We start from the raw sequence: 9,930 nt of genomic DNA, 5'->3' as shown, positions 1-9,930 counted from the left end.
GTTCGGGTCATCTCTGAGAGGATCAAATTTGCTCCAGTTTACAGCTAGGCCTAAGTTTCAGTTTCCTGGAGAGGAAGGCAAGACTTCTGGGAAAAACCACGAATACAGGGCATGCCCAAGTTGGTGGGCTCTGGAGGCTGAGTCAGTTCCTGGAGATGTGTCCAAACATGCCCAGACATGTCCCTTGTGGGCCTTTTGCAGCCCCTTCACACCTTCTGCCCCAACCAATCAGAGATGTACAGCTGTAATTGCTGCTTGCTTAGCCCATCACGTTAAAGATGACCTAACCCGCCTGCAATTCCCCTAGCTGTGCTTAAAAGGGGCCTGTGTGCTCCTCCCCAGTTGCCATTTTGTATGAATGGTTGACCCTCACATGCTGGCTGATTCTGCAGAATAAACACTCTTTGTTTTTACATACTATTTGAGTCTGGGTCTTTCTTCAGCAATTCTTGGACCCTACAGTCTCTACCCTTTCTATTTTTTAAAGTTTGCTTTAGTAACCAGCTGTGTTATCCTTTACTTAAAAAAAAAATTTTTTTTATTACTTAGTTTTGTATTTAGCAAATATAGTCAGTTTGGTACCATTATTAGGCTCATCGGTGACCTACCCCCTCCCTTTTGTAAAACCCATGGAAAAATACCAGGAGCCCAAAACAGCCCCCAGATGCAGACAGGCAAACAGCCTTGTGACCCCCAGATGCAGACAGGCAAACAACCTTGTGACCATAGCATGACCATTAACCCCGCCTAATGTACTATAGATAACCCTGTCAGGATGTTTCCGAGAAGAAAACAAAAAAGGATCCCCACCGACCCCAAGTCTATTAATAAGTAACCAGTGCTGGGACTGAAATCATGCTTCTGCTTCTGTAAACCTGCTTCTGCTCTCCCTAAACCCTATAAAAAGAGACCCTTCCCCTTGCCCGGCGCGCTCAGCCTCTCGAAGGACTGGAGTGCCCGCAGGCGCCTGTGCGAACAATAAAGCTGCCTCTTGCCTTTGCATCCAGTGGCTCAGTCTTGGTTCTTGGGCGTGGGTCTCCCACCACGGAAGATTCCCCCTCCCCCGGGAATCTTACACTTTGGCCCCTCCTTGTTGAGGTATATGGGTCATGCATTGTGGAGTTAGCCCACAGTTATGGGCAGGATAAATGTCTCTGCATATTATCACCCAACATGTGGCTCTGACATTCTTTCTGCCCCCTCTTCTGCAAAATTTCCCTGAGCCATGTTGGGTTCATTTTTGGTCTGCTTCAGTGATGAGGTGTTGGGGGCCTCTGAGGCTCTGGCTCTCTGATTTGGTAGGAGTTGATTTTTCTCTGTGTTGGTCTCCTTCCCCCTTGTGCTGGTATCCCGTTCACTAGGAAAACAGCACCCTTGCTTGTTTCACCAATTACTCTTAGTTTCAGCTGGGGCTCTTTTGAGGTATGATGGGGTGGCTCTCTCCTTAGGACTTACATCTATCTGAAAAAGAGAAGCAGATTCTCCAATGGAGAGTAAGTTAGCACCAGGACAAATTAGATAGCCCTTCCTTTTTTTATAGAGAATTTAATAGGTGTAGGTCCTCTTGTATGTAGCCCATGATTGATGGTAGCTTGATAATGGACAGTGGGCTTATGTTTGGATATGGTTCTGACTTGTTTCCCAGCTCCAGCTATGGGTCCTGTACCACTGAGGGGATCAGTTAAACAAATCAAGAGCAGATGGTTCCCTGCCATGGCTGTGTGCCACTATTGCACTTGTGTGGGCATCACACCAGGTTATTTGTTGCTAAGTAGGTTAGACCATGAGTTGCTTGGACAGATATTGGTCATCTTCCCCCAGTCGCCCATGTAGCACCTTCTGCCACTAGATGTGCTGACAGTCTGGGGACTGACTCTCTTCCAACTTCCAGCCATGCCTTTCCATTTTACGTGTCAACCACCTAAGGTGTCTTCAGCAATAGTGTCTGTCTTTCTTTTAGGAACCTTGTAGGTCTCTCTGATCCTTTACTTTTTCTTCTATTCTAGTTTTTTAAAGAATATTTTATTTGGGCTGGAGGGATGGCTTACTGGCTAAGGCATTTGCCTGCAAAGCCAAAGGACCCAGGTTCAATTCCCCAGGACCCGCGTTAGCCAGATGCACAAGGGGGTGCACACATCTGGAGTTCTTTTGCAGTGGCTGGAGGCCCTGGTGCGTCCATTTATTCTCTCTCTCTCTCTCTCTCTGTCTCTTCCTCCCAAATAAATAAATAAAAACAAACATTTTTTAAAATTTTTATTTATTTACTTATTTATTTGGCAGAGGGAAAGAAAGAGAGAGAGAAAGAATGGGCGCGCCAGGGTCTCTAGCCATTGCAAATGAACTGCAGATGCATGCATCACCTTGCACATTTGGCATTACGTGGGTATTGGGGGAATTGAACCTGGGTCCTTAGGCTTTTCAGGCAAATACCTTAATCACTGAGCCATCTCCCCAGCCCCTTGTTTGTTTAAAGGCAGAGTTGCATGTAGCCTGGGCTTCCCTTGAGCTTGCTATCTAGCAGTGGACGATCTGAACTGAGCACCCTGCTTCCATCTCTCAAGTGCTGGGACCACAGTCATGCCGCATCACACCTTACTGCTAGCTGGTCAAGGAAATAATAGTGTGAATTTATAAATGCTTAATTAAGGCATTTTGTGGTTTCTTAGTTCTGTTTCTGTGGTGTTTTTTTTTTTAACCTTTGTTTTGTAAGATTTTAGTAAAACAGAAACTGAAACTGGAAAATCGAGGACAATGCAATCATTTTTTAAATATTGGATTCATAATTTAAGTTTTTAAAAATATTTTACTTACTTATTTATTTGAGAGAGAGAGAGAGAGAATGGGCCTTCAGCTGCTGCAAACGAACTCCAGACACATGCACCACCTTGTGAATCTGGCTTACATGGGATCTGAGGAATTGAACCTGGGTCCTTAGGCTTTGCAGGCAAGTGCCTCAGCTGCTAAGCCATGTCTCCAGCCTTGAGTGCTGACAGTTTGGTCCATCTTCCTGGGATTTGGTTTCTGAGCTGTGGATAGATGTGAACCTTAAGATTTTTATTGATTGAATAAGCAATACAAGTTGCATTTCTGCTTTTTAACAAATGAAAACTATCCCCCCGCCCGCCCCATACTCCCTACACAAGGCTCTATGAAGTTGAGTTGAGCTTCGTGGGGTGTTGAGTCCTCCCATGACCCAGATGGGGGAAGCCATTCTTTTCCAACTTTTGACAGGCTCATTGGTCTAATTTGCTTGGAAACATCTGTAGTTTTTCCTGCCTCTTTCAACAGTGTTTCAAAGTCAGCTCTTCTTTCCAAAATGTTTCACAATTTATGCAGAAAATGAAGCTTGTGTTCCCCACAGCCACCCCTGGAATTTTGAGTGACTTATTTAAGAAATGGCTTCAATTTGCATGCCTATCATTGCGGTGCACATTGGGCCCCCGTAACTGCTGTGTGACGTCAGTTTGCTTTAACTTTGTTTTTTTGGGGAGGGGGTGGGTGGGCCTTGGGGCTGTTTGAGGGTTTGCCTATCCAGCCCAGGCAGCTTTGTGTGACCAGGTTACACCCAAATAGAGTGCCTGAAGCAGAGAGAATAAATACTAAGAGATTTTGCATCTCATCAATTCCTGTGGGGGTTCCTTTTGGCACCAGAATATGATTGATTCTCCACCATTCCTTTTTATGTAAAAGCTGATGCAACAATTAAGAGCCGGGGTCAGACAGGGAGACTGCACCTGCAGTTGCTCAGTGGCAACCCAACATAACTCAACTAGGCGGCTATTCCTAGAGCGCCTGCTGTATACACAGACTCTTGTGGGGCCTCTGAAGAATTCAGGAACAGGAGGAGGGTCCGCCTTTGGGAGACAACAAATAAATGTTATCTACCTGAGTGCTGGGGAGATGACTCAGCAGTTAAAGGCACTTGCTTGCAAAGCTTGCCAGCCCAGGTTCAATTCCCAAGCCATCCATGTAAGCTGGACGCAGAAGGTGGTACAAGCCGCCGGTGTTTGTTTACAGTGACCATGTCTCCCTCCCCCTACACAGAAATGAATACAATATATTTTTTGTTTGTTTGTTTTTGAGGTAGGGTTTCACTGTAGCCCAGGCTGACCTGGAACTCACTCTGTAGTCCCAGGCTGGCCTTAAATTCATAGTGATCCTCCTACCTCAGCCTCCCAAGTGCTGGGATTAAAGGCATGTGCCACCACACCCAGATAATACAATATTTTTTAAAGTTATTATTATTTTTTTTTCCAAGGCAGAATCAAACTCTAGCCCAGGCTGACCTGAAATTTACTATGTAGCCTCAGGATGGCCTTGAACTCACAGTGATCCTCCTACCTCTGCCTCCTGAGTGCTGGGATTACAGGCGTGCACCACCACGCCCAGCTAAAGTTTTTTTTTTTTTTTTAAATATTCATTTATTTTCAAGGAGAGAGAGAGAAAATGGGCACCGCAGGGCCTCCATCCTCTGCAAACAAATTCCAGATACTTGTGCCACTTTGTGCATCTGGTTTTACATGGGTACCGGGAAATCAAATCCCGGTTGTTAGGCTTTGTAGACAAGCGCCTTCACTGCTGAATGAACCATCTCCTTAGCCACAACATTTCTTAAACTTTGAAAAAAAAATTATTTATTTACTTGAGAGAGATAAAGAGAGAACAAGAGAGAAAAAAAAATGGGCACACCAGGGCCTCTAGCCACTGCAAATGAACTCCATCCAGATGCATGCACCACCTTCTGCATCTGGCTTATGTGGGTCCCGTGGAATCGAATCTAGGACCTTCGGCTTTGCAGGCAAGTGCCCTAACCACTGAGACATCTCATCAGCCCAACAATACCTTTTAAATAAAAGCTAGGTGGGCTGGAGAGATGGCTTAGTGGTTAAGCGCTTGCCTATGAATCTTAAGGACCCCAGTTTGAGGCTCAGTTCCCCAGGATCCACGTTAGCCAGATGCACAGGGAGGCACACACGTCTGGAGTTTGTTTGCAGTGGCTGGAGTCCCTGGCATGCCTGTTCTCTCTCTCTCTCTGCCTTTATCTCTCTCTCTGTCACTCTCAAATAAATAAATAAATAAATAAATAAATAAACAAATAAAATTTTTTTTTAAAAAAAGCTAGGTGTTCTGGGGCTTACTGACAGCTTCACCAGGTTGAGGGAGAGACCCTGTCTTAAGGAAATTCATGGGTGAGTGATAAAGAGAAAGATGGGGTGCACATCTGCACACACACATGCATACACCATACATCACAGATACCATGCCACACACATACTACACACACACACACACACACACACACACACACACACTCACAAGAAGCATGAGTGGCAGTTTGATTCTGACTCAGAAGGACTAAATGTTCACAAATTAACAGCATCATAATTCATTTCACTTCTTCCCCTTTTTTTGAACATGGAGAGAACGGCCGCGCCAGGGACTCCAGCCACTGCAAACAAACTCCAGATGCATGTACCTCCTTGTGCTTCCAGCTTTGTGTGGGAACTGGGGAATCGAACCTGGGTCCTTTGGCTTTGCAGGCAAAAACCTTAACCACTGAGCCATCTCCCCAGCCCCACTTCACTTCTTTGTTGAGTAAATTTTAATGGGTTTCAGTGACTGTAGCAGTCACCTTCTCATTACTAGGACAAATATCCAACCAGAAGCAGCTTATGGAAGGAAAACATTTATTTCAGGCTTACAGATTTCAGGGGAAGCTTCATCATGGTGGAGGAAGGTAGTTCATTTCATCACACATCTGTAGCAGAAAGGGAGAGCAAGAGAGGGAGAGAGAGAGAGACAGAGAGAGAGAGAGAGAAAGAGAGAGAGAGAGAGAGAGAGAGAGAGAGAGAGAGAGAGAGAACACAGCCAGAGCTCAGGCTGGCTCTCTACACCTTCAGTAGGGATGGACTCAAGATCTACCTCTAGCGACACACAGGAAGTTTCTTTCTATTGCTTGGCTGATAGTTGTTACTATCAGGTAGTGAGTACTACTGACTTAAAAAAAAAATATATATATATCTGAGGCTGGGGCTGGAGAGATAGCTTAGCAGTAAAGGCGCTTTCTTGAAAAGCTTAATGACTTGTGTTTGATTCCCCAGTACCCATGTAAAGCCAGATGCGCAAAGTGACACATGCATCTGGAGTTTGTTTGTAGTGACTGGAGGCCTTGGTGTGCTCATTTTCTCTCTCTCTCCCTCTCATTGCAAATAAATAAGTAAAATATATATACATATAGATTTTGTTTTTTGAGGTAGGGTCTCAGTCTAGCCCAGGCTGACCTGGAATTCACTATGGAGTCTCAGGGTGACCTCGAACTCACAGCAATCCTCCTGCCTCTGCCTCCTGAGTGCTGGGATTAAAGGCATGTGCCACCACACCAAGCTAGTAAAAATATTTTTAAGATACATAAGGTTATGGGGCCATTTACATTCAAACTACCAGTGACTTCAATTGAAAAATGGAAAAAAAAAGTGATCCTCAGTGGATGGGATTCAAAAAAGATCGTACTTAGGATGGTACTAAAAGTACAAATGTGCCAGGTATGGCGGCACACACCTTTAATCCCAGCACTTGGGAGGCAGAGGTAGGAGGATCACAGTGAGTTCGAGACCAGCCTGAGACTACAGAGAGAATTCCAGGTCAGCCTGAGCTAGAGTGAGAGTGAGACCCTACCTCGAAAAACCAAAAAATAAAAATAAAAAATAAAAAACGTTGTAGAGTTGAGTTATCAGATATGATTGGGAGACAGACTTAAGACATATCAGCAAAAGTGCTCAGAACTACTTATGATTTATTTGTTTATTCCCTTATAGAACTGCAAAAGGGGTCATTGGGGAGACGGTTCGGTCGGTAAAACTCCTGGTGCACAAGAGTGAGGATCATAGCTCAGACCCTGGGAACCCACAGAAAGTGAGACACTATGCTGCACAAGCATCTGTGATCGCCACAAGTTTTGTTTTCTTTTCTCAAGGTAAAATCTCACTCTAGCCCAGGCTGACCTGGAATTTGCTCTGTCCTTTCAGGGAGGCCTCGAACTCACGATGATCCTCCTACCTCTGCTTCCCGAGTGCTGGGACTAAAGGCGTGCGCCACCATGCCCAGATAGTTTTTTTTTTTTTTTTAATTATAAGCTATCGAGTTTATTTTTGGGGAAAATCACAAATTGTAGGGTTTATTTAAAGGAGATTGTGACTTAAGGGAAGCTGGGACCTTTAAAGAGAGAGTAAAGCTGGAGGCATGTGGAAAGCTCACTTAAAAGAAACTGAGGTTTCTAAAGAGAGACCAGAGTCAAGCTGCAAGCCCGCGGGGAGAAGAATCTAGGAGCTTGAGTAGGGAGACTTGGGAGGAACCGGCCCGGCATCTTCCATGTGTCTTCCTGTGGACAAAAGTTAAGAGGGCTGATGGTGAGGCATCAAGGAAAAATGAGAGGGCAGGTGTCAGAGCACAGACCAGGAGATGCGGAGAGAGAGAATGGGCGCGCCAGGGCCTCCAGCCACTGCAAACAAACTCCAGACACGTGCGCCCCCTTGTGTGTCTGGCTTATATGGATACTGAGGAAAGCAGTTTAACCACTAAGCCATCTCTCTAGCCCTTCTTCTTGCTTTAAATTGTTTCTTTTTCAAGTATTCTGTCAAAAGAGAATGGTGACTAATACACCCTTGTTTAGTACTGATGAAACAAACAACAAAGGCTGTGTAGATATGGAACAGAACACTGTAAGAAGCAAAACCCACCTAGTTGCATTCATAGAACAGTACCTTACATCAGCAGAGATCATTTTTAAAAATTTATTTCAGAAAAAGAAAGAGGCAGATAGAGAGAGAGAACAGGTGCACAGGGCCTCCAGCCACTGTAAACAAACTCCAGACGCATGCACCACCGTGTGCATCTGGTTTACGAGGGTCCTGGGGAATCGAACCTGGGTCTTTTGGCTTCGAAGATAAACACCTTAACCATTAAGCCACCTCTCTAGCCCGAGAACTTTTTTTTTCAAGTGCACATGAAACCCTTCTCAGCACCAACCACAGCCAGCCCCAAAAGCACATCTCCACAAATCTCCAATGGCAAGCTGGGGGTGGTAATGTACACCTGCCAACACAGCACTTGGAAGGTGGAAGCTGGAGGATCATGAGTTCAAGGCCAGAGTGGAGGACAGAATGAAAACCTGTCCTAAAACAAACAAACAAACAAACAAACAAATTCAGATGGAAGAAATGAGTAAAAGCACTTCTTTGACCACAGTGGAAAGAAGGAAAGATAGAAAAAAAAAGAATAATAAAGTCTTGGAAAAGATAGCTAGAAAATTCCTAGATGTTTGAAAATTAACTCTTATGTTTCTTTTCTTTTGTTTTTTTTTTGGCTTCACAAAGTGTTTTATTAAGGTCAAATCAGTTACAGAGATGTCAAACAGCAGGGGACACAGGTCTTATGTTTCTTGATATGTATTTTAGGAGTCACAGATAAAGTAGAGAGCAGTTAAACTGTTGAATGTGACATTATCAAAACTGAAGTAGCTTTGTGTGGTGGCATACACCTTTAATCCCAGCATTTAGGAGGCAGATGTAGGAGGATCGCCGTGAGTTCAAGGCCACCCTGAGATGACATTGTGTGCTCCAGGTCAGCCTGGACTTGAGTGAGATTCTGCCTTGAAAAAACAAAACAAAACAAAACCCAAAATCTGAAGAAGCTAGATCTGTTCTTAGTGGGAGATTTACAAACTGAATCCTTATATTAGACAGGAAGAAAGACAAGACCCATTTATCTAGTGTTCATCTCAAGATATCACCACTGGGGCTGGAGAGATGGCTTAGTGGTTAAGCACATGCCTGTGAAGCCTAAGGACCCTGGTTCGAGGCTCAACTCCCCAGGACCCATGTTAGCCAGATGCACAAGGGGGAGCACGCGTCTGGAGTTTGTGTCTGGAGGCCCTGGTGCACCCATTCTCTCTCTCTCTCTCTCTCTCTCTCTCTGTCTCTTTCTCTCTGTCACTCAGATAAATAAACAAATAGGATATAACCATTGCTATGCTCAGAGACATATGTATAGCCTTAAATTCAAGTATTAGAAAAAGCCCCCAAATCAATTAACTATCTTAAGAAACTAGAAAAATATGAAATTATAACCCTTAAAAAATGATAGGAAGGGGCTGCAGGGATGTCTTAGTGATTGAGGCACTTGCCTGCAAAGCCAAAGGACCCAGGTTTGATTCCCCAGGACCCACATAAGTCAGATGCACAAGGTGGCGCATGCATCTGGAGTTTGTTTCCACTGGCTGGAGGCCCTGGCACACCCGTTGTCTCTCTCTCTGTCTCTCTCTCTCTCAGGTGTGAGGGCTGCCCGGGGCTCAGCAGCTTCTGTCCTTTGCTCCTGGGTCTATAGGCTTGGGGTTGGAGCTGGGCCACTGGGGTGCTGTCCAAAGACCAGAGATTCAGCTCAGGCTCCTAGATGGGAATCCATTCCAGGGATTGTGGTTTGACTCTGAAATCTCCCCCCAAAGCTCTTGTGTTGAATGATTGGTCCCCAGCCAATGCTCTTAGAGAGGTTCTAGAAACTTTGAGAGATGGGGGGGGGGTGCCTAGCTGGTGGAAGTGGGTGACTGGGAGGAGGTCTTCAAAGGTTTTACCTGCCCCTTGACTCCTGACACTCTCCTCTCTGTTTCCTGGTCCTGCTGCTACAAAGTGAGCTGCTCTACCAGCCTCGCCTGCTATGACGGTCGGAAACTGTGAGCCGAACAGAAAATCCTTCCTTCCTAACTCCACAGGAGAGGCCCTCCCAGGGTGACCAAGGAGTCCAGGAGTCCCAGGATAGAGATCATCCTGATACCTGATCTCCAGCCACAGTGGAAGCTCATCCCCAGATGTTCCAGAAAGTTCTAGAAGCAATTTTGGACTGATGCCTGCTGCAGTCTTCTGATGGAAGTGTCTAGAT

Source organism: Jaculus jaculus, chromosome 10, assembly GCF_020740685.1.
Source record: "Jaculus jaculus isolate mJacJac1 chromosome 10, mJacJac1.mat.Y.cur, whole genome shotgun sequence".
Taxonomy (NCBI): Eukaryota; Metazoa; Chordata; class Mammalia; order Rodentia; family Dipodidae; genus Jaculus; species Jaculus jaculus.
Note: the sequence above shows the minus strand (reverse complement) of the source record.